This window comes from Thamnophis sirtalis, unplaced genomic scaffold (genome assembly GCF_051295495.1).
Source record: "Thamnophis sirtalis isolate CommonGarterSnake01/CBP01778 unplaced genomic scaffold, rThaSir2_p1.2 scaffold_6, whole genome shotgun sequence".
Classification (NCBI taxonomy): Eukaryota; Metazoa; Chordata; class Lepidosauria; order Squamata; family Natricidae; genus Thamnophis; species Thamnophis sirtalis.
Genome location: NW_028261386.1, coordinates 54,965,251 through 54,991,159, shown reverse-complemented (window position 1 = coordinate 54,991,159; position 25,909 = coordinate 54,965,251).

Below are 25,909 nucleotides of genomic sequence, written 5' to 3'. Positions count from 1 at the left end.
TTGAAGATAATGCTGTTTTGTCACAGCCCACATTTTTCCCAGTTCCTTGGAGACAGAATGAAGCAAAAGTATTAGTTAAACTAGAAAAAGAACACCCAATTACTTATTTTTCCATCAGCATCATCTTCAAAATTGCTAAATACATTCCTCAGAGTTCTTCTCTGGCTAAGAATCATGGCTGACATTGAAGTGGTGAAAGCACTGGAAGAAGCAGGATAAATCTTGGAAAGTAAGCAATCTGGTCATTTGCAATATAAAATGAATTTAAGCATTCTGCTTGGATGCAAATTCAGTATAGGCCCTCCCCTTCTTCCCCTTTTCTCTAATGTCTTTACTTTATAGTGCACCAGTGTTGGCAATGGGGTTAGTCACACTTGTCAGCTACCCCCAGCAAAAATCAGAACTAGAAAAGAACCATCAAAAGAACAATTTTCTTTTGAGCTCATTTAAAAAGATGTATTAGGGAGGAAAAGCTGAAACAAGAACTCCCAAAAAATATGGTAGCATGCTTTCATATGTGGAACCTATTTATAGGCAATTAAAAAATATTAGATTCAGTGTTTCTTCCTTCCAGACTCTCTGTGTAATGGGCAGGGTGCCAATTTCTTATGAGCAGGTAGGCCAGACTATCCCTTGGTATCCTTTTTTTAAAGTGTGAGTCTCCTTTCTTACAATACTTTTCAGTGTCTCAGACTGAGAGATCCTTCCAAAGGGTATCTGGGAAGAGACAAACCTAGGCACCTTCTCTGTGGCCAGGCTTAAACACAATTTTCACAACAAAGTGACAGTAATATAAGCATTTCCAAATTCATCTATCTCCCTTGAGGATAAATTCCACAGATATGTGATAGAGGTTTTGGAGAATTCAGCTGCCTGGTTTCTCTTTGGCAGAAAAATTACAACAGATTGCTAAAAGCCCTATGAAGCGGTATATAAGTCTAAGTGCTATTGCTATCCAATTGGGGTAAAATGCCAAGCCAAGGAGGCCTTCTACATCACAGACTGGGGTGTATATGATATTGTGCCCCTAATAATAAACTAAATTACATAAACATGTGATACATATCAGGGCCATCCTTACTTGAATATGATTTTATCAGTAGGCAGAGAGATTGGCGTACTTACTAATATATCTTCAAAGTCAAATATATCCTACATTTCATTTCAATGAATAAGAATTGGGGAACAGGATGAATCTGCATGTTATTAATAGAAGGAAGGCTATACAGTCAGTAGTGGTGCTGGTGATGAAGTAGGAGAGATTTTACTTTGGCTAGGAATGGCATTGCATAAAATTTGCAAACACTATATGTATATATAAAATACAGATTTTGCGTGTGTGTGTGTGTGTGTGTGTGTGTGTGTGTGTGTGTGTGAGAGAGAGAGAGAGAGAGAGAGAGAGAGAGAGGGAGGGAGAGGGAGAGGGAGAGAGGGGGAGAGAGAGAGAATTTATAAATTGTGACCATAACTTCAACCTAAATCTATGTCCATGTTGGTGGGAGATGATAACTCTGTGATCTGTATGACTGCTCAGTTTGCTGTGCAAGGACTAGCTGTTCATAGGCCTCCTCAGTATTCATGTCAACAGATTTAATACAATAAACACTCCATGCAGCAATGAATTACAATTGGAGGGACTCTTTCAGCTGTTAAACATTACATCATGGCACATTGATAAAAGTGTTCAATGCATGTTTCATTTTCATAAACAATAGTAACACAACCTTTTCTCACAGCTACTTCCAGACAAGTGAAGTGAAAGAGTAGATGATAAAGATTATGTCAGAGCCTCTAGAACAGGGGTGCCTAACTGGTGGCCCATGGGCTGGATGCATCATGCGCAGGCCACACCTACCCCCAGCTCCACAAAGGCAAAAACTTTCAAGAAACATCATGTGATGAGATTGAGTTTGACACCTGTGCTCTAGAATCTCAATACTGCCATCTTTTGGTGAGCCAGATAGTGATTTTTAGACACTTGCTTAACAAGTAGTTTTCTTCTTATCTGAGATAAAGGCATTATTTCAAATAAGTTTCTTCTGTTGCACTGCTCCTGTGTTCTTGTGTTGTTTTTGCATTGCTGTAATACTTGTAATATAGATGTCAATGTCATAATCATTGCTGTGAAGGCCAAAAACAGCATGAGGTAGATAATCATACCAGAGGTTAAAAACTGCATTGACGAGAAATAGAAAACACTCAGTAATGGAATTCACATACAGCAATTTAATAATCTCATAGAAACAAAGGCAGCCACATTATAATTACTGCAATATACTTGGGAGCCACATAAAGGTCTCTTCCATATACAGTATGAATAAGAACCATTGTTGCAGCAAAAGAGAGGATAGTATCCATCCAGGGGAAAGCTTCTCCTGAGCTGAATCAGGGGAACACTTCTGAGGTTGCTTTCATACAATCCTCTTATGAAATCAATGGAAGTTTTTCTAAGCACTTTACAATTTTAGAAGCTAAAAAGATGGGACCTGTTACAATTCATTTCCACACTGTGGACTTTGTTTCTTGACCCTGCAAGCCTTAACCTATTTATCATGGGAGTGAGTAGAAGGACCCTGCATGATCTAGTTCCATGCTACATCTTTATCCCCACAATGAAAGACTACAGGTTTCATTTTCAGAAACAATAATAACACAACCTTTTCTCACAGCTACTTCGAGCCAATGGAAGTGAAAGAATATATGATAAAGATCTATCCAGAGCTCAAGAATCAATCTGCATTAGAGAGGCAGAATTCAGAAAGTCATGCAAGTTATGTATTGAATATATGTAGTTGTGTTAAGCCCTGCTAAAGTGGAACTAACCTTTAGATGACCCTAACTGTTAACTCCAACTGTTTTGGATGGAAACTTAGAACATTCATATTTGGGTAGGCTTTTTCAAGTATTATAATTGGTTAAGGTCCTGTGGACCCAGGGTATAAATTACAGGCATTGCCTGCTGTTCCTCAGTTAGAAGTATTAATTCAATAAATGCCGTTGTAGCTACACTGGTTTGTTTCTTGCCTACTGAAACCCACTAGACAATAATGCCTGCATCATTCACCACTGCATCATCATTATCCACCCACGTTTCTTTCTTTTTTTTAACTAGTAGAAAATTCAATCTGTAAATTCTTGCTAGAAAGTCTCTTGTATAACTTTTGGTGCCCCATAAAAGAAGAGCAAACAGATCACTGTAGCATCAGAGATGTGAGAGCATTAAGAGGAAAATACAAAGGAAACGTGTTAGGGTCGAAAGAGATGATATGAGAAGGAAGGTGAAGGCATCCATGTATGCAAACATCTAGGAAAGTCATGTCTACTTGTGAAGAAGGAACAATCTGTAAAAGAAAGAGGCCAGCAGATTGGTCCACACAGAAGCAAGGTCTGTGCCTTCGTTGTGTGACTGGGAAGAGCAAGAAGTGTGGGAATGACCAATCAGTGGCCATGGTCCAAACTGAGCTCCAACCTAACATTTGCCAACTACCATGTTTAGTATGGGTTTAATTAAACATCTGAGAGCAACATGAGGAAGGAGGAGTTTAAGTCACAATGCAGAATTGTCCCTGGAGATACCGGAATTGAACCCATCCTTTTGTTTGAAAGGTATGCTATTTTATTCTATTAGTGTCTCATTTGGAACATCATTCATTGTGACCTGTATTTAGTACTAGGCTCTTTAAGAATCCTTGGTTCTATTAGGGTGTATGCATTGGGGGATTTTGCTTTATTTTTTTATAGTTTTCATTGTTCTGAAAATAGAGCTTGTCAATAAATAAATATGTACAAAGAAATGTTTGAGATCCAAAATGACAGATGAAATTTATTAAGGAAATGATCTGTGCTGATTAAAAGCCTGCCTCTTTGAGTTTTCTGTCCTTTTGTTATGGGGAGGGGGGGGAGACAAAGAGGAAAAAAAGGAAATACCTTCCTTCCTATATGACGTACTTTTGGGGGATAGCTAAGAGTATCTGTCATCCGGCCAGGGAAAACAGAGCAGAGACAAACAAAGGACTATCTATAGTCTTACTGTTAATGGCCTTGTAATAAATCAAATTTAAAAAATGTAGAAAACCATTTTTTGATTGAGGGTTCAAGCTTTCTCCAGCATCCTGATCCAGATTCCTTACTTTGCAGGGGATTCTTGGAAAACAAAATGCCTGTTTAAAGAGTGATTTGAAGTGCTTTTATAGAGGAAATAAATGAAAGCTAAGTTGCATTCCTATTTTGATTTTCAGGGCATCATCCATCATTTTATTATGCTGCTTATATATAATCAGTCTCCAAAATTTTGTTTCTGTGCAGGGGCTTGAATCCTGTCTTAGGTTTGTTTAGATGATGATGATGATCCTTCACCATTCAGTGATTTTTGCTACGATGTAAAAAAGATGTTGAGACTTGGGAAAGAGTGCAAAAAGGGGCAACAAAAATGATTAGGGGACTGGAGGCTAAAACATATAAAGAACCACTGCTGGGATTGGGTATGTCTAGTTAAATGAAAAGAAGGTCTAGGGGAGACATGATAGCAGTGTTCCAATATCTCAGGGGTTGCCACAAAGAAGAGGGAGTCAAACTATTCTCCAAGGCACCTGAGGGTAGAACAAGTGTAAACTAATCAAGGAGAGAAGCACCTTAGAACTGAGGAGAAATTTCCTGACAGTTAGAACAATTAATCAGTCAAATGAGTTGTCTCCAAAAGTTGTGGGTGCTCCAACACTGACATTACCAAGAGAGATTAGAAAACCATTTGTTTGAAATAGTATTGGGTTCTCTGAGTGAGCGGGGGCGGGGTAGACTAGGAGACCTCCAAGGTCCTGTCCAACTCTCTTATTCTGTTATTCCTGATGGCATGGCTGTAGCTGCCATAATGACTTTTTGATCCTACTGTTCTTGTCTTTGAAAAGTATAGAAGGAAAATAAAATACATATTTTGTGAGGGGAGGGGGAGGGAAGACAACTGGAGTTTAAGCCAGGAAAATTGGATTTAATCAAAATCTTCTTATAGAACAAAGAAGGAAGTTGATGATGACTGGCAATGGACTTCCTGGGAGAATCAGGCAACTGTCCCAGGTGGGGGAGCACACCTGGAAATTCGGAAGAATGTGTTGGGTACATGCAAGACTTATGCGTTCACAAAATGGTGTCATGATCAGTATGGCCAATCACAAACATTATCAAAAGTTAACTTGGCCCCTGGGATACTTTGTACTATTTTGGGAAGACTTTTGGAAGCAATTAACATTGCAACAAATAAATATGACATTATTAGTTTGTTCTTTGATTTGCAGCATACCAACTTTCTATGTAGGCATATACTAATATTAAAACATTATTTAAAAAACCAAGTATGCCTGAGACATCAGGGGGCACAAAGGGAGATTTCTGGATTCATGGTGATGAGAGGGGTCTGTCTTGCCTGCCTACTGGTAAATTTAAATATCTTTTTTCTACTTTATTTGTTATCTTGCCATGTTTTTCCAAATAGTTTCCATAACGTTTTGCCAGTAGGAAGATTATCAGGCGGCCTAGCCAAACAAAGACTGCTAATAAAACTCAATTGCACACTATTTTGTGTCCTTTCCTGTGGTCTACTAAAAGTACACAACTATATTTGCTTTTTTGAATAACTATATGGAGTACTATAGACAGGTAATTCTGTTTATGGCAATGTATGGTATACATAAAGTTGCCAGACTCAGGGTATACAATGAGAAAATGACATTTGGCATGAATAGTACCGGCAGTGACGTGCGGTGAGTTTTATGGCTGGTGAGGCAGCTTTTTAGACTTGTGGACTTCAACTACCAGAATTCCACAGCCAGGCATGCTCAGTTCCAATTTAAAGCGACAGCATTTTCCCCCCTTGCAAAATAAGTTTTCCCATTCTTTTTCTTCTCCCTCCCCCTCTTTCCTCCCTCCCTCTCTCCCTCCCTCTCTCCCTCCCTGCCCCCTCTCTCAAATAGACACACAGACACAGAGAACTTGGATCCCTCTCTCACTCACTCACTCTCAAATACAAACACAGAAGTTGGATTGGATATATTTTCCAAAGGCTTGAAAGCAGCTCCTCTGCCATACCCCCCTTCCCCTGCTGCCTTCCGATCGGAGCCTTTGATTGCAGGTGAATCACGTTGCCTTTTCAGTGAAGCTGGGCTTATATACTTTTATCCAGATGTGTGTGTGTGTGTGTGTGTATGTGTGTGTGTGTGTTTGAAAAGGCAACGTGTGTTCTGCATGCAATCAAACTTTTTGAATTCCTCCCCCCTCCCCACACACGAACCTTTTCCAGCTATTTCAGAGAGGATTTCAACTCTGCCCTCATGAAAGGCCAGAACTCTGAGTCAGACTGAGCTAGTTGCTCCCAGAGAACTTTAAAAAGCCTCTAAAAATGCCCTCTACAGGAGGCGAGAACACGTGCCTCATTTGCATAAGGAATTCTTTGCTTTTTAACCCTTGGTTAACTCTTAAAAGGTGAAAAATTCCTTATGCAAAAGAGGCCCCTAGTTCTCTGGCCTCCTCCTATAGTTAACACTAAGCACTGTTCCAAGTCACTGTGACTTAGAATCTGCTAGCAACTTTAATTATTTTTAAAAAATTCTTTAAAATTCTTTCCTTTTCCTCATGACTGGTGAGGCCACTCCTCCCCTGCCTCTAGTGACTGCATGTCCCTGAGTACCGCAATATAGTCTATATGTGCAAAAGGAGAACCCTGGCCATTTGAGTATTTTAAATCAACTGAAAAATTGAGCCTCCATGTTGAAATACATTCCTTTCTCCCAGAAAAGAGAATGAGGTAGTAAATGGAAGTGATTGAAATTTAGATTTAGATTTAGATTTGTTTATTTATAGGCCGCCCTTTTCCCTGAGGGGACTCAGGGCGGCTTACAATCAAAAAAGGAAGGGGAGTGTAGGACAATACGAAAAAAGAAATGTGCACAAAGTAAATTAGACAATAAAACTCAACATTCACTCAGCATTCGGGAGGGGCGAAATAAGATTATCCCCAGGCCTGACGGGTTAGCCAGTTCTTGAGGGCTGTGCGGAAGGCCTGGACGGTGGTGAGGGTACGAATCTCCACGGGGAGATTGTTCCATAGTGTCGGAGCCGCAACAGAGAAGGCTCTCCTCCGAGTAGTCGCCAGTCGGCACTGACTGGCGGATGGAATACGGAGGAGGCCAACTCTATGCGATCTGATGGGACGCAGGGAGGTAATTGGCAGAAGGCGGTCTCTCAAATAGCCAGATCCACTACCATGGAGTGCTTTATAGGTGGTGAGTAGGACCTTGAAGTGCACCCGGAGACCAACAGGTAGCCAGTGCAGCTCACGGAGGATCGGTGTTATGTGGGCGAACCGTGGTGCGCCCACGATCACTCGCGCGGCCGCATTCTGGACTAGCTGTAGTCTTCGGATGCTCTTCAAGGGCAGCCCCATGTAGAGCACATTACAGTATTCCAGCCTAGAGATCACAAGGGCTCGAGTGACTGTTGTGAGGGCCTCCCAATTCAGGTAGGGCCGCAACTGGCGCACCAGGCGAACCTGGGCAAATGCCCCCCTGGTCACAGCTGAGAGATGGTGGTCAAAAGTTAGCTGTGAATCCAGGAGGACTCCCAAGTTGTGGGCCCTTTCTGAGGGGTTTAAATTTTGTCCCCCCAGCCTGAGTGATGGTATGGTGGTCAAATTTTTGGGAGGGAAACACAACAGCCACTCGGTCTTGTCTGGGTTGAGTATCAGCTTGTTTGCTCTCATCCAGTCTTTAACGGCTTCCAGTCCCCGGTTCATCACGTCCACCGCTTCATTGAGTACACAAGGCCAGTGCAATCAAAGCACTAGAAGATTGATTGGGGGTTATAATCAAATAATGGAAAGAAAACCCAGCATCTCCATCTTACTTTACTGCTGTTCAGAGGTACTCTGTATTTTACTAATTTTTCCAATGTACAGGCATAAAATGTACCAACTTAGGCCATATAGGATGCACTATCCATATACCTTAAGTCAGTAGATACAGAAGAACCCCAAGATATCAAAGTCACAATAGATTAGAGGAGTTGGGAGGGGATAACCCCAAAAGAATGATGAGGAGAGTGAACATCTCCAGTGAGCATGGAAATACTGAGTGATAGTTGGAGGAAGAGGGCAGAAGAGGAAACAGAAGCAAGAGTCTTGGAGGAGGGCATTGAAAAAAATCCTTTTGTCACACTAGATGAGTTTTGTACTGGTCCTACTATTCATTAACAAAAGTCAAAACAGATTTTTGATGTGCGCATGGGCCAACTGTTTGAGATAGATTTCTAGTAATTTTTATTCTGCTGGATCCCTTTTTAAATGTTACATGTAAGTGTGAGATGATAGAAATATTCCAGTATTTGAAGGGCTGACACAAAGAGGAGAGGGTCAATTTATTTTCAAAAGCACCAGAGGACAGGACAAGAAACAATGGATAGAAACTAATCAAGGACAGAAGAAATCTAGAATTAAGGAGAAACTTCCTAACACTGAGACCAGTGGAACAGCTTGCCTTCAGACCTTGCGGGTGTGTCATCACTGGAGATTTTAAAGAAAAGACTGGACAGCCACTTGTTTGAAATGGTACAGGGATTCCTGCTTGAGCAGGGGGTTGAACTAGAAGACTTCTAAGGTCCCTTCCAACTCTATTCTGAATTAAAATCGGAAAATTGAATTTTACACCGGTGGGCACTTTTGACTCCGTGCATCAAGGTTCTGCTTTTAAAGCCTTGGGTTCCCAAATCATAATCTGCACTGTATGTTCCTCAAGTTGGTCTCTCTTTAAACATCTTGCTAGAGCTAGCTAGGATCATCAGGATCATGAAGATAATCAGGCTACCCATCCAGAATAGTAATTTCAAACCCACACCTTAATAAGAAAGAAAACCATAAAGCTTTGCAATAAAAGTGACTTATTATTATGGTTCGTCACACAATCAGTCAGGTGGTTAGTCTAAATTTGCCATTTTATTTTATTATTTATATATCAAACTTCTTAGCTGCTCATCTCCCTCATAGGGGACCTCCTTGATCCACTTATTCAATCCTTCCCAAGGACCTGTGAAAGGTAGATATTGCTGTTTGATGATGTTAAAGGTATTGTCACAGGATGTAACCTTTTTCAACTAAGGCTTATATTTGCACAGGTACAGTATAGGTGGTACCTTGCTCAATAGTAATAACTGTGAGAGGGATCTTGGAGTCCTAGTGGACAACCATTTAAATATGAGCCAGCAGTGTGCAGCAGCTGCCAAAAAGCCAACACAGTTCTAGGCTGCATAAACAGAGGGATAGAATCAAGATCACGTGAAGTGTTAATACCACTTTATAATGCCTTGGTAAGGCCACACTTGGAATACTGCATTCAGTTTTGGTCACCAGGATGTAGAAAGATGTAGAGACTCTAGAAAGAGTGCAGAGAAGAGCAACAAAGGTTAGGGGACTGGAGACTAAAACATATGAAGAACAGTTGCAGGAACTGGGTATGTCTAGTTTAATGAAAAGAAGGACTAGGGGAGACATGATAGCAGTGTTCCAATATCTCAGGGGTTGCCACAAAGAAGAGAGAGTCAAACTATTCTCCAAGGCACCTGAGGGTAGAACAAGAAGCAATGGGTGGAAACTAATCAAGGAGAGACACAACTTAGAACTGAGGAGAAATTTCCTGACAGTTCGAACAATTAATCAGTGGAACAGCTTGCCTCCAGAAGTTGTGAATGCCCCAACATTGGAAGTCTTTAAGAAGATGCTGGTAGCCATTTGTCTGGAACGGTATAGGGTTTCCTGCCTAGGCAGGGGATTGGACTAGAAGACCTCCAAGGTCCCTTCCAACTCTGCTATTGTATTGTATTGTAAGTTGTGTGCTGTTTTATGGAGTAGTAAAGGCAAAAGTTGCTTGCCCAAGATGGCAGATATATTTGACACTGTATAGTAGAAGGAAAGCAAATTAACATGCTTATAAAAGGAAGTGAAGAGAGGGATAGGTATGAGACAAGGAAATAATTACATGTAGTTCTTGATTTAAAATCACAATTGAACCCAAAATTTGTGTTTCTAAACAAGATGTTAAGTGAATCACTGCCATTCTTAAATTAGTAATAGGGTTGTTAAATGAATTTGGCTTCCCCGTGGACTTTACTAATCAGAAGGTCACAAAAGGAGATCACATGACCCCATGACACTATGACTTGTCTTAACATCTGTATTTTGAACATGTGGGCGGGGGGTGATGCAATAGTCATAAATATGAAAAATGGACATGTCATTTTTTTCACTGACATCGTAGCTTTGAACAGTCACTAAATGAATGGCTGTAAGTTGAGAGCTACCTGTATCTGTACACAGGGAGGTGAGAAATGGAGATTAGGCTATGGTCTACATGGATGAGGCAGATTTTTAAGGAAGCAACCTGACAATACTCTAGCTATGCTATGTGGCCATTGTAGATTGCTTACAGTTTTAGCTTATAGTTTGATCAACTGAGTATATTTTTTCTATACACTTTTAATGTAGTGAGCCTTGACAGATGCCTTGCAAGTTCAGTCATTAGCCTAGAGACCTTGAGAGCCAGCTGGATCAGCAGCAATCTAATAAATCTCATAAGTTCTCCCACTAGAATTTATAAAATGAAATTAATGATAATAGTATGTTTATCCTTTTACTGGTTTTGGAAATCAGACACCCATGAAGAATGCAAAACTACAAACGTTTGTGGAGGCATATCTTAAATATGCATATACAGGGTGGGGCATAACCTTTTCCTAGGGGGTCACAGCAACACTTGTAATAACAACACAAATAATTCATACACCATTCGAAAGCCCATCAAAAACTGAGTTTATTGACACGATTTAATAGTCAGTATGACCACCATTAGCCCTTCGAACAGCATTCAAACGAGGTGGATAAGAACACAACAAATCTTCAAACAGTTCCGTTCGATTTTCCAGATTTTTCAACACAGTTTCCAAATTCATTCTCAAAGTTTCAACCGAAACAAATTTAACATTTAATAGCTCATTCAATTCAGTTTTTTATGGGCTTTAAAATGAGGTGTCGCGGAAGTTGTAAACTGCTGTCGATCTTGCTGTGACCCCCTAGGAAAAGGTTATGCCCCGCCCTCTAGAAAATCTGGAAAATCGAACGGAACTGTTTGAAGATTTGTTGTGTTCTTATCCACCTCGTTTGAATGCTTTTTGAAGGGCTAATGGTGGTCATACTGACTATTAAATCGTGTCAATAAACTCAGTTTTTGATGGACTTTCGAATGGTGTATGAATTATTTGTGTTGTTATTACAAGTGTTGCTGTGACCCCCTAGGAAAAGGTTATGCCCCGCCCTGTATATCTATACTATTTCTACAGCATACTGTAAATCTATATCATCAAATATTTCATGCAACATATTAGAGGAGTGTATTTTTCAAAATTTTCAATAGCCCAAATCAAATTAACTGTAACCAATGGCTTAACAAAACCTAGAAAGGACAATCAATTATTATTTTTGTCTTGAAAAAGTCCATTTAGAATGCTATTGTATATGGAGCACAATTAGAATTTTGTCTTAAAATTCAGTACCTTCTAATATTCTTATGGAATATTTCAGGGGTGGGTTCCTGACAGTTCTAACCTTTTCTATAGAAGAGGTTCCACAAAACTACAGTGCCATTTAGAACCGGTTCCAGCTCCCTCCCCCCGCCCGTCCACACATCATCAAGATGAAGAGGAGGAATTCTGGGAGTTGAAGTCCACAGGTCTTAAAGCAGTCAAGTTTGAACATCCCTGGGGGTTTTTTCCCCTAAAGGTTAGGGGTACAAGGGTCTTGTAACTTGACAGCTTTAAGACTTGCACACTTCAATGCCAGAGTTTCTGAGCCGACATTTTGGTTGCTAAGCAAGAGCGTTGTTAAGTGAGTTTCACCACATTTTACAAGTTGGCCATGCCCACCCAGTCACATGGCTGGCAAGCCACTCACACACGGTCACATGGACGCAAGCCACTCTCACCCAGTCACATGGCCAGCAAGCCACTCCCACAAAGCAGGCCACACCTACAGATGAGGTTCTAAAAAATTTCGAAACCCACCACTGGAATACTTATATTCATAAGGTTGTGATGGCGAACCTATGGCATATGTGCCACAGGCGACATTTGGAGCCTTCTCTGCGGGCACGTGAGTTGTCGCCCCAGCTCAGCTCTACCGCGCATGCATGTGCCTCCCTCTGGTCAGCTGATTTTCAGATCTCTGCTGTGCATGCACAGTGGGTAGGGCGCATGCAGGAGACAAGTGTTCATGAGTAGAGGCAGGGGGAGTGGCTCACCCCCACACCCTGTTTTTGGTCCCAGGAGGCTGCAGGGAAGCCTGTTAGGCCTGATACAGAGTGCAAGGGGGGGTGTCACGTGGTCATGCATGGGGGGGGTGTCAGGTGCGCATTGCATTATGGGTGCAAACACATGCATGTGCGCTGTCACACACGTGCATGCTTTAGGCACATGACAACAAAGAGGTTAGCAATCACTGCCATAAGGTATAAATAGCTATGTAATAATAAGCTATGTAATAATAAGTGTGTTTAGTTCTTCCCCTAGCAAGGGAATTTCTGTCATTCATGTGAGGTAAATGAGAATATACAGCAGGTGTCAAACTCACGTCATCGCGGTAGCTTCATGTGATGTATTGGGGTTTTTATCCCCTTCACAAAAATGGGTGTGGGTGTGGCCAACAAGTGACCCATCTGGCCTGCGGGCTGGGAGTTTGACAGCCCTGACATACCGTGATCTTGAAACAGAGGGATAGAATCAAGATCATGTGAAGAGTTCATACCACTTTATAATGCCTTGGTAAGGCCACACTTGGAATACAGCATTCAATTTTGGTCGCCATGATGTAGAAAATATGTGAAGACTCTAGAAAGAGTGCAGAGAAGAGCAACAAAGATGATTAGGGGACTGGAGACTGAAACATATGAAGAACAATTGCAGGAACTGGGTATGTCTAGTTTAATGAAAAGAAGGACTAGGAGAGACATGATAGCAGTGTTCCAATATCTCAGAGGTTGCCACAAAGAAAAGGGAGTCAAGCTATTCTCCAAGGCACCTGAGGGTAGAACAAGAAGCAATGGGTGGAAACTAATCAAGGAGAGAAGCACCTTAGAACTGAGGAGAAATTTCCTGACAGTTAGAACAATTAATCAGTGGAACAGCTTGCCTCCAGAAGTTGTGAATGCCCCAAAACTGGAAGTCTTTAAGAAGATGTTGGGTAGCCATTTGTCTGGAATGGTATAGGGTTTCCTGCCTAGGCAGTGGGTTGGAATAGAAGACCTCCAAGGTCCCTTCCAACTCTGCTATTTTATCATATGTATGGAGTGCATTATGGAGCTTGGGAAACTGCTTTTTTTGTTTCAGGTAATTGAGATTCACAAATGGTACCAAGCTATTGTCTTTGCTTAGTGTTGATTTAATATGGTAAGAAAACGTAGCTATAATTACTTACTTCTAGTTCAGAAGAATGCCTTCAGTTGACCATGTTAACCTGAGGATAAAAGCAATTTACTGCCCTGCAAATTATAATCTGTTTCTCCTCAGTTCTAGCATGGAGATGCTTTTCTGCAGCCCTTTGTAAGTTCTTAATAAATGTCTATCTTAGTCCTTTCATTGAACCTGGCCTTGTATGTAATGTTTTTACTTTCATAAAAAAGCCTCCGTGTGATTTCAAACATCTCTGTTCTGCACTGCACATCCATAGCAAAGGTCTAATTCATCAGGGAAGTGGAATAATGTAAGTGAATAGCTGGAAGTGACTAGAGCACAACACAGACAATAGTTTAAGAGGAGAGAAAGAGATTGAGGAAAAGACATCCTATATTTTTGGTTCACAGACTTATCAAAATTTGGAAGCCTCAATTTTGTTAACTTTCCAACAAGTCAGGTAGGTTTTATCTAGCCTCTGCTCAAATGTGAGAAGATTTTTCAGGTCTCATAGAAAAAAACAACTTACCTGCTTCCCTTAAAAGCAATAGTCTTTTGCTGCAAACTACCGGTAGATCTTTTTTGGCATCACATTGTTACTGTCACTGAAAAGAATAGGCAACAAGAAAAAAAGGACAAATGCAAGGTTATTTATAAGCAACGTCCTCAATCTCTTGTTTTCCTTCATGAGACCAAAATGCCCTTTCTTGTTGCCAGTATTTAAAAGTGAACAAGCAATTAACAAAACTAAAATGGTACTTCCTGAGTGTTTACCAAGATATTTAGAGGTTTAGAATAAATCACCATACATTACAGTCCCAATGAGTTCAGCTCTTCGGGCATGTTCAGAGAATCTCCAAAGGGGCTAAATATATACTAGTCTTTATTTTGCCGTATGTGTTACTCTCCATCTGAAACTGGAAATCAAGACTGCGAAACACTGGAATAAGGGCTATATTCAGAGTGGATATCTGCCAATATATAAAGATAAGAAAGGTACGTGGCTATTGGATTCAGCTTCCCATTCAGTAGTTTGATAACATGGAATTCAAATCTTTTTTCTCATTTTCCCAGCATGCATTCAGTCTGGCCAGCCAGAGAAATAGGACTATCAAATTAATATATTAGCAATTGGGACAAAAGCAATGTTGCCACAGTGTGAGCCATTTTTCCTTAAGCCAAAATGATACGTCCAATAATGATCAAGTTACTATGAGTTGGATTCTGAATCAGAAACATTAATCAATTGCTTATCAGTATGTCTGCAAGCAAAAACTCCAGTTGCCTTTTGAAAAAGCACCTTTGGGACACACAGATACTTTTTTGAAAATTCTTATTTAAAACATTTATATAGCTGCCGATCTTCAAACCAATTCTGGGCAGCACCCAATCAAAAGTTAAAACAATATATAAAATCATATTAACTATAAAAGTAAAGAAATTAAAGCAATTAAAGCAATACCAAGGAAGATCTGGCGCCAAATCAAACTTCTAATGTGCAAGCTCTCTCTTGATTGCTGTTAATTATTAAAGGTAAAACAGCATGCAATTAAAATTCTCAGGAAAAGTATCAGAAGGTATGTGTGCTGGGGGAAAATACTAGCCTCTCAATTTTGCTTATTCAAGTGTTTACATCAAATAATCAATGTATATTTATAGAATATGAGTTCTGAATATTGGAAGCAGATATGAAGTAATGGACTGAAGCAATACCAAGCCTTGGGAGTAAAATTTAAGAATGGTAGGGGGCAGGATATTCATTATAAAAGATGGAAGTTTAGTTTGGTTAAGTTTTTGAAAAACTGTAACCTTTGTATGCATGTTTTCTTTTAAAATGTTTGTTCCTCTTGAATTAGAGTCACATTGCTTTGTGAGGCTCTAGCAAACCCAGGAAATCCAACCTTAACAGGCCTAGATGATAAATATTTGAAGAGGCAATCTGTTGAAAGGAAGAGCCAAGTTTGCTGAGGTTAGCCTACAAAAACCTTTTAATGGGCCCAGAATCATTTGTGCTGAGATCCTCAGATTCAGTTATAATGAACTGCCAGGAAGAAATCTGAAGTTTGTTTATTTTTATCTTATTTTCAAAGCCTGCTCTCCTGCTGAAATGATTTTTTTTTCAAAAAGAACCTTCTACAAAAGAAAATGTGTGGCAAAAGTCACTAAAAAGCATAAGGGCCCTCAAAACCCTATTGCAGCACTCATACTGAACCAGTCAGTTGTCTGGAACAATCAGCTCAGCTCCACATGGTTACTGCATATAAGCCTTTCTTTTGTACTAACATAAATAGGATGCCAACCTGGATGTCTGAGCAAGCTTCAGAAGAAGCTAGGTATAGAAAGAAGTCAAAAGGCTGTGGTACTGCTTGTAACTTTTATTTTGCCTTATATTTAGCCCTAAGGTGGATGAGACTTCAATTTGGCTGACTTGCACGCAATATATTTTCCATTGATTTTGAGGGCAAAAAAACAAGTCCATGCTAACTCATTCACTAAAAACAATTAAGATGGGGAGTGAATGCAAGCAATGTGCCTGAAACAGAAGCCACAAAATGGTGCATGTGAAAGAAACAGTTTCTCCTATGATTTATTAATTGTGAGTGCCAAGCAAGGCAGAGAAAAAGATCACCTCTATTGGAGTTTAGCATTCAAGCTGTTGGTTGGGGGCCTTGTGGCATCTGATAGTAATTGGCTATTTTGGAGGTGCATATTAGAATCTGTACTGCACAGTGACTTGTTGCATGGAATAACTTAGCAGAGATAACACCACAGCCAAGACAACTTTTCTCAATAAAACTGCTTCGTGTTTTCAGCTGAAAGCCAGAAACCATGAAATAACTGAATATAGAGGAATATTCCTCTTTACTCTCTTTTATGGCTAAATGGGTTGCTTATTGATAAGAGAGGTCACAAAATGACACACATTTTCTCCCCACATCCAGGGATGTGCTGTCAATTTGTTAACAAGGGCTCTAATCACCATGGAGAAGAAGAGGTCAGGAAAAGCTTTTACCGGTACTTGGTGATCTGGAAAGACAAAAACATTCCTTTTCTCTTGCTTTCCCTTTGTCTGGGACCAAGAGAATGATTGACGTTGCCAGGGAACAGTGTAAAACTGCCACCCCCCTCTTCAGTGTTCCCTAAGCACTGTCACTCAGCATATTGTTTTATTTATTTATTTGTTTGTCTTTCATATTTCTTAACCGCACATCTTCCTCCCCATGCCATCCATGGGATCAAGCTGCAGCCCTTGCAGAGCCTGACTTAAGTCATTTCTGCACCAGCGATTTACACCATCTTCAAGAGTTATCCTACCTTGGGGTGCCAAAATAGCATTAACGCAGACAGGCTTGAGTGATGATGCTATGAAGATGCTGTAAGTCACTGGTGCAGAAAATATCTTGGTGCCATCACTCTTGTGGATACAACCAGACTGTTGGGAGACAAGCCTCAATACTTCTGTCCTCATTGTTTCACCACTCTCTGTGGTTACAGTACGGATTATAGAACAGAGGTTCGGAAAATCCCCCATATTAACCAGGGGCACTCTTCCAGCAGACCCCTCCCTCCAGCCTGGAGAATCATGGCTACCAACTGTCATGCAGGAAGAGAAAAGAGAAATATAGATGATGAGCCTGTGTCTGTATAACTAGGTATTTCCCTTTCTCTCCTCCACCTTCCTGCCCTGTCACCCACCACCACGCAAGGATATCTTTAATTGCCTCATGGGATACTTCTCTGAAAACTTTTTAAAAGTTTTAAATAAGGATTATTGTACTTTTATTTCCAATTATTGATATAGCTTGTAAACCACTTTAGGAAGATTGTTATCCTAAAAGATGGGCTGTGAATAATTATAAGCAGCAAATAATAAGTAATGTAAGCCTGCCCACGAGAAGAAGTCTTTAAGTTGAGTTACACAGATGAACTTGTCTTTTATTATGACAAAGTCCAGCACATGGCAGAATCAGAGTGCTCAGTTCTGCCTTTGAGTTCCTTGCCCCTCCCAAAAAGAAGAAAAAGAGAGAGCCCAAGACTAAAACTCAGTTTAATACCCAATAAATTTCACTTATATTTAATTAAAATTAAATCTATCTTCAGGCATATGTTGAAATAATTTTCCCCTTCTGTCTCATTTAAAATTAAAATAGGCAAAAATTTAAACTGGCAAAATGTTAAAAACGGGACGGTGTTATACATGAGCAGATTGAAAAGTTGGCAATAACTTTTGGAGGCCCCCGGGAGGCCCCACCAAATGCTTTCATCTCCAGCACAAGGGAAGAGGGCTTTCCTTAGTAAGTGCCAAGGCAATTGTTTTAGCAACCAGAGTAAGTTCCCTTTTTGAAAATGGACCTTTTTGAAAATTGGTTCCCTCTCTAATGGGAAAAGAATAAACCTGGGGGTTTAACCTTGTGACTCATACCTGCTTCTCAGTGAAAATTACCTCCTGGAGCTGTTCGTAAACACCAAGCACCAATTAACCCCTGCAGCTCTAGAGGTAACCAGCTGTTCTAATTTGTTGTAGCAAAATGGCAGAGGGTTAACAAGTCTGCAACACACTTCTCAAGGCTGAAATCTGACCAAAAGCATTTCACCAAGCATCCCAAATAAAGTACTTTTAGGAAGCATTCTATCAAATGGGTGGAAATGATGAAAATCTCTGTTAAACTTCCGAGCAATCTGAATTGTGACAGGCAACGCTAAAATACTCTATAAGGTATTGAGTTGTTGCTGTTTTCCTGTTTGTCACTGCCACTTTATTATCACAGTTTTTTGTTGTTGTTCATTTTAAATGCCCCCTTAGCATTTCCTTGTGAGACACTTGGAGATATTGTGACATGAAAGAAGGAGGTAATAATAATATCTCCACAGTTCAACCTTGTGCTACAAACATTATCTCTTATTAATAATTTTATCCATTAGCTGGGATGATGTTCCTTAATTAATGAGGGGGATAGAACCTGGGACTTGTCCTGTGGTATTAGTTAAAACTCCCATCAGATCTAGCCAATGTGATGAAGGGAGACATAAGGAAGGAGAGGCTCTACAGCAGTGTTTCTGAATGTGGCAACTTTAAGATGGGTGGACTTCTATCCCCAGAATTCACAAAAACTATCACTTGTGAATCCAATTGCAGAAGTTGTAGTTCTTGTTCCACATCCTATTCACATCTGAGGTGTAAAATGTTGAGTATTATCTTAATAGTATATGAAATAAATGCAGTTGTCCAGCAGATGGAATATTCTTTAGCATTGCTCTTAACACAAAAGGCATCTATGACATTTTCAAGGTCTACACAACTCAGTAGTCACCAGCTTTCCAAGTCCCATTCATGTCAGAGGCATCATTTTTAAGGAGCTTCTGGTTTGAAAGATTAGCTGGTGACAGTGCCCGGGGAACACTTGGGAGGGTTTCCTTTTATGTTTCCTTCAAGGAGCTAGAGTGAATGATGGAAATTCACCTCACCAAGCAATAGCACACAGAGCTTGAATGCAGACTTGCAAACACCCAATTCAGCATCCTAAACATACAATATGAGCCACTGCACTCCTATCAGCTATCAACTGTCAATGAACACACGTCTCTTGCTGATTACTGTAGCAATGGGATGAAATCAGGAACTTCAAATTTTATTTTTAGAGGTATATCAAACTCTTAATTCTTCAGGAGTCAGGGATAATGGAAAATGAATTGGTTTCAATCTCAGATTCTTAGAATCCATTACTGCTATCTATTTTTCATTTCCTGTAATTTCAAAGGTGATGTAGTGAATCCTAGGAATTATATGTCCTATAGTTTTCAGTAGTGCAGGGATGAAATTTTTATTGCTTCTTTATTCTTGTGTCCATTTCTTTTCTGCATCACTCTCTGGGATGCAAAATACTACAGTACCGTAGATTCATATGTTAAGTGCATTCTTAAAGATCTACCTTGTACTCTTGTTAGTGAATTTTAATTGTTTTCTCCCAGAATATTATTCTATTCTCCATTTTCCAAATATCGAACTCAGATTTAAAACTCTGCTAATTAATTAAGGACAAAATGGTTTTAGAAATTAGTTTTTAAATTCCTCACCTGTGCCATTTTTACTACTTTCTAATGTTGCTTCGGTGTTAATTTTGAAAAATTAAACTTGATAAAAAATAACTGTTGATTGCCTCCCAAATACTCGTATATGCTATTTTATTGTAGACCTCACAGAGGGGGATCTTTTTATAGATGAGTAGATACCACTATTAAAATAAAAAGTCTTGTTTTTCTTTAAAAAAAAAACTAAAATGCTTTTGCTGCACAAACACTGGTTCTCACAATCAGGACACTAAACAAACAGAACAAAGAATTCCAGTGTCAAAGAACCTGGAATACAAAGGACCCCACTAAAATCTCTGTTGTTTTTATATTTGAATTTATTTCCCAAAAAGAAGATTGTCGAGAATTTTTTTGTCTAGTCATAATGAGAATATTGCTGATCCAGCAAAAATGACCCTCATTCTAATTGGCCTTTGTTTCCAGAGATGTTGGCACTGGGCTTAATGAACTAAAGATTTGATCTAGTGTAAGGTAGCTGAATATTTAAATAAGAAAATTTTATTACTAAAGTTAGAGTTTCTTCTGGGCCAAAAAAAGAGAGGTCTATAGATTAAAGAGCATGCACAAGATCCAGAATACTTAAACAGTTTTTTTCCCCAAATTCACGAAATATTATTTTTGAAAAAAAGAAAGACTTCTCCAAACATTTCTTTCAGATCATTTCTTCTGCTTTTTGCTTCTTTCTGTTGAAAGCTTTCTCTTCCAGCTGAATGAGAGAAGAGCACTAATATAGTGTTTCCTGCAACCAATCAATATCAACAGTGAGGCAATTACAGCAATTATATCATTTATGCCAGTGTATTTCCACTGTAAATGTCACAAGCTAAAAGAGAAGTAAAGCATGGGGGTCAAATGTTTTTGAAGACAACACTTCAGTTATGATGTTTTTAAAAAAGAAGCTATGTGTGCAAAACTATGGCTAAAAAAAACCCACATGAAAGACATACGTGCAAAACCAATTTCAAGAATTGTAAATTTTTAAAAAAACATATCTTGGGAAGATTTGCATTGAAAAACTATATTAGAACAGCCTACTTAGGTAACAAAGCTTAGCTGACCTCAATGTCAGGTCTGAAAGCCATCTTTTGCATTGGGTCTTCAGACCTGCCACATTTAATGTTGTGGGATATTGGGAGGGGAGATTATGTGGAGTGGGATAGACGTAGTCAAAATAACATTCCTTTCTCAGAGAGTCAAGGACACCTTACCCTCCACCTGGAGTGGTGTGACTGGGAGACATATCCAGTTGGGACACTGCTTGATTGGACCATGTGATGGACATATGGGTGCTGGTCAGGAACTTGAACTTTCAGTCGGACTTTGAGATTTGGGTTTTCCCAGATGTGCTAATATGACATCTCTAATAAAATGGAACTTTGAGGAAACTCAAGCTTCGGAGTCTTCTTTCATTAGAGGTGTTACTTGGAAACCTGATATTTATTTATTTATTTATTTATTTATTTATTTATTTATTTATTTATTTATTTAATTAATTAATTAATTAATAGATTTATAGGCCGCCCAATCCCGGAGGACTCCGGGTGGCTTACAAAGTGAAAAGAAAAGTAATTAATAAAAAGTAAGGAGAACAATTTAAAACATCACCCATACACCCAATCTGATTGTGGCTGGACCTCAGCAGTGAGGTCAACAGCCCCAGGCCTGCCGAAATAGCCAGGTTTTAACAGCTTTTCGGAAGGCCATGAGAGTGGGCAAGGTCCGGATCTCTGGGGGTAGTTCATTCCAAAGGGCCAGAGCAGCCACAGAGAAGGCCCTCCTCCAGGGAGCCGCCAGCCAACACTGTCTGGCTGATACTCAAAAGGATGAGCAAGATCAAAACCAGATTAGCACTTGGTTGGAAGACTACCAAGAAAACTCTTGCTATGTAGACTGGCTATTGGGCTTTTCCAAGTGGGCAAACTCAGGATACAAGAATCACCTGGATTTCTCAAATAATCTTCATTGTCGATAGGGAATTATACAGAATCTTGAAATCTTGCCCAAATATTCTGCTAATCAATTAATATGTAGCATAATTAAGTCAGAATTACTCTTCCTTTTTCACATTTCTTCTTCTTCTGGCTTCAGGAATCAACAGGTTTGCTCCCTGCTGCAATGATTTTACTCCTTCCTCTATATTCTCAGGATCTGTTAGGCATTTCTTCATGCTAGGCTCGAATGCAGAACAAAATTACATCCCAGAAGAAGCAGGGACAAACTTCATCTACATTGTTGCCAATAAATTCTAATGGCTATCTCTATAAAGTGATCAAAAGTCAAGTTTGCACTTGCAAACCATGTGCATTTTTTGTACTTAACAATATTTTTATTTTTCCATTTTCATAACATATAATCACATGTATACTATTACATAGACAATATCATGTTGTAGGAGAAGACAGTATACATGTGCAATCATATTACTTTGAAATCTAACACCCCTCATCAGGCCTAATATGCTTTCCCCCCTCCCGCCCTCCCCCCAAGCCCCCACAACCTACCCCCCCAACTTCCCATAACCCGTACACGGTATAGATATTTGACAAACACAGTCTAAGATATATTGGGGGGAAAAAAGAATAAGAAATTAGAAACATCTTTGCGTTGATCTTAGCTCCTTCTTGTTAAACTAACTTTAAACAATTTAAATCATTCCTGATCTTAAGCATAGGCTATCTGGAATTTCTTAGTCCCATATTTATTTTGTATATAATCAATCCATTTTTTCCAGTCTCGTTTATATCTCTCATTTGAGTGGTCTTTAAGATATGCAGATATTTTAGCCATCTCAGCTAAATTTGTGACTTTCAATGTCCATTCTTGGATTGTAGGCAAGTCTTCCTTCTTCCAGTATTGTGCCACCAACAGTCTTGCTGCCGTTATTAAATGCAAAATCAAGTTAACCTCTACCGCTGTGCAGTCAGTAATTATACCTAACAGAAATAACTGAGGAGTAAACTTTATCATTTTTTAAAGAATATTTTGTATAATCCACCATATTTTTATCCAAAATGCCTTAATCTTTTGGCAGGTCCACCATATATGGAAGTATGTAGCATCAAGAGAACCACACCTCCAACATTTGGGTTGTAAATTCGAATACATAGAAGCCAATTTTTTAGGATCTAAATGCCATCTATAGAACATCTTGTAAAAAATTTCTCTCAGGTTTTGGGCTTGTGTAAATTTCACATTTCTTACCCAAATTCTTTCCCATGTATCCAACATTATTGGTTCTTCAATATTTTGAGCCCATTTTATCATACAATCTTTAACTAATTCTGTTTCGGAATCCATCTGTACTAATACATTGTATATCCTCTTTATATGCATTAAACTTTGATCTCTTATTTGTTTAAATAAATTATCCTCAACCATGTGCATTTTTTGTATTTAAAAAAAATAGAAAAACCTGTGAATCAGTCTATTGTCCTGTCAAGAGAAATAATAAAATACCAGGAAAGTGGATGTACCCAATCATATATTTGCAACCCTTAATGAAGCTAAGTGAAAATAATGCTTTGTGCTTTGATTACCTGATATTTCAGGGATTTCTGTGTGACTCATCTATTATTTTAAACTGAAATGACTTCTTTGTGGCTCTAAGATAATTATTTATATAATTTGTAATTATTTGTTTTCAATAGAAGAGAATCTCAGTAGTTTAGGGTTGAACTGTGGAGTCCTTGGTACTCTCTGAACTTGGTTGTTTACCTGCAGATCAGTGGTGGGTTTCAAATTTTTTTAGAACCTCTTCTGTAGGTGTGGCCTGCTTTGTGGGAGTTGCTTGCTGGCCATGTGACTGGGTGGGCGTGTCCAACTTGTAAAATGTGGTGAAACTCACTTAACAATGCTCTTGCTTAGCAACCAAAATGTTGGCTCAGAAACTCTGGTATTTGAAGCACACAAGTCTTAAAGCTGTCAAGTTACAAGACCCTTGCACCCCTAACCCTTTAGGAAAAAAACCCCAGGGGTGTTCAAACTTGACAGCTTTAAGACTTGTGGACTTCAACTCTCAGAATTCCTCCTCTCAGTCTTCATCTTGATGATGTGTGGATGAGCGGGGGGAGGCAGCTGGAACCAGTTCTAAATGGCACTGTAGATTTGTGGAACCTCTTCTATAGAAGAGGTTACAACTGGCAGGAACCCACCCCTGCTTCAGATGTTTCATTACTAACAAGGGAACCTGTTGGTAAGTGAAGTTTCTCCCTTGTTATATACAGTAACTTGCCCTGCCAGTTCTGGCGAGGATGTTGTTTTCTGCTTGATTGTTTGTCTGTTATTAATCTTTACTTATCTGGGTGTTGGCTGCTGGAGAGGATGCATTCTGTATTTTCTTCTTAATATTCTTATTGTATCTTTTGAATGGTGTGTAAATGTGGTTTATCTCTAGAAGTCTATTAATGGCTGACAGTTAGCTATTTGTTCACTTTTGCTTTTTCATCTTTATGCTTCCAGGTGGATTTATGGCATTAATAGACATGCTTCCCAGTTTGGCAAGGAAATCTAGTTCAGAAGCATTTTGGATAATTCCACTGACAAGCACTTCTAGGTCTAGACAGAGTCATTAAGTCAAGGAAGAATTGCTCTAGATGGTGCATTCAATGAATAATGAAATACATCACCCATTCCTACCTCCAACAGCTAGCCACAACAGCCAGGAAATAATTTATCAGCTAAGGTTTTTAGATAATTTGTTCTTTGCTTTACCTTGTATCCAGATGATACATTAGAGATACATACATTCAAGGGAAGGTGGTAAAATGGTTGTCCTCTTACTTAACTTCAGACTATTTTTTATTGAGCAACATACACAGCCATGTACTTATTTAGAAACAAGTCTATTACATTATTATTTATATGTTGGCTTTTTATAGCTTTAGTATCTAGGACACAATCTTTTTTGCATATTTTCCAAAAACCTTCAGCATTCAATGAAACTTTTGTTTTTCCAAGTAAACATAGCTCAGATTAATCTGGATAAAAATGGCTTTATTAAAGAAAATTCATTTTTTATATTTTGTCAGGTTTGTCCATGAGTCACATGATTGCATAGGGATACAACAATCTAACAAAACCTGAGTCTAGACTATGGTTATGTCAGTGCATTATGGTCACTATGAATTAGTGACTACACTCTAGCTACTTCAGATTTAGCTGGAAATGCAAACTTTCCTGTATATAACATCCCTGACATAAATTCTACTGTTTAGAAAACGACCAGACATGTTGCTAAAGACTGAAGGGGAAAAAATTACTGGAGAATAGAATAGAATAGAATAGAATAGAATAGAATAGAATAGAATAGAATAGAATAGAATAGTTGGAAGGGATCTTGGAGGTCTTCTACTTTAACCTCCTGCTTAGGCAGGAAATCCTATACCATTTCACACAAATGGTTATCCAATCTCTTCTTAAAAACGTCCAGTGTTAGAGCATTTACAACTTCTGGAGGCAAGTTGTTCCACTGATTAATGGATTTTACTCACTATGTACTGTGTGTCTATAGCTGAGTCAAATACATATATTCCTTAAGGATCAAACCAGTGGCAATATCAAGTGGCACATGGCAATATCAAGCAACAGAACCACGTTCAGAATGCATGTTATTAGAATGGCCAAGCAATATGTGTTGCAGAATTTCAATTACATACAATACCATGAATCAACAAGATTCATTATATCCAATAAGCTAGATGCCCTTCAACCAGGTACCACTTGATTAAATAACTTAAGATAGTCCTACTTCTGCCAACTGTAACACTCAATTGCTCACAATACCCTAGTAGCATATACCTCTATAAGACCAGGAGAAAGATATGTATACTGGTGGATTCTTTTCACATCTGCTCTAGGAGAGGCATTAATTGCCTCTCCTCCCCAGCAGATGTTGATAATCCCTTGGTCTCCTGTAGGCCCTGGTTATGAAAAGATATCATGTTCTCATTACTATCAGAGGACTCATCAGAGGATTTTTACCAAGGCATTTTTGCAACATTAGCAGTTTCAAGATGGGGATTGCAGAAAACATTTGCAGAAAAGTCTAACTCTTCACTAATATTATTTGATTTTGTAATCTGACAAAAAATTTGAGGCAGCAGAGGATGTCCAAAAGTTCACTGAATCTTTCATAGCTATTGCTGATCCCAATAGTGTCACAATGGGCATCTGGAATGATTTGCCATGTTGTATAGTACCTATGCTTTTGAATACTCTTAGGGACATATCCCCCTGTACCTTAAAACAATGCTATGTAGAAGAATAGGCATATTTATTTCCTAGAGAAATCTATAAAGATTTGTGGATTTCCCTCTGTGTTCAGTAAGGGATAACCCTGAACCTCCTT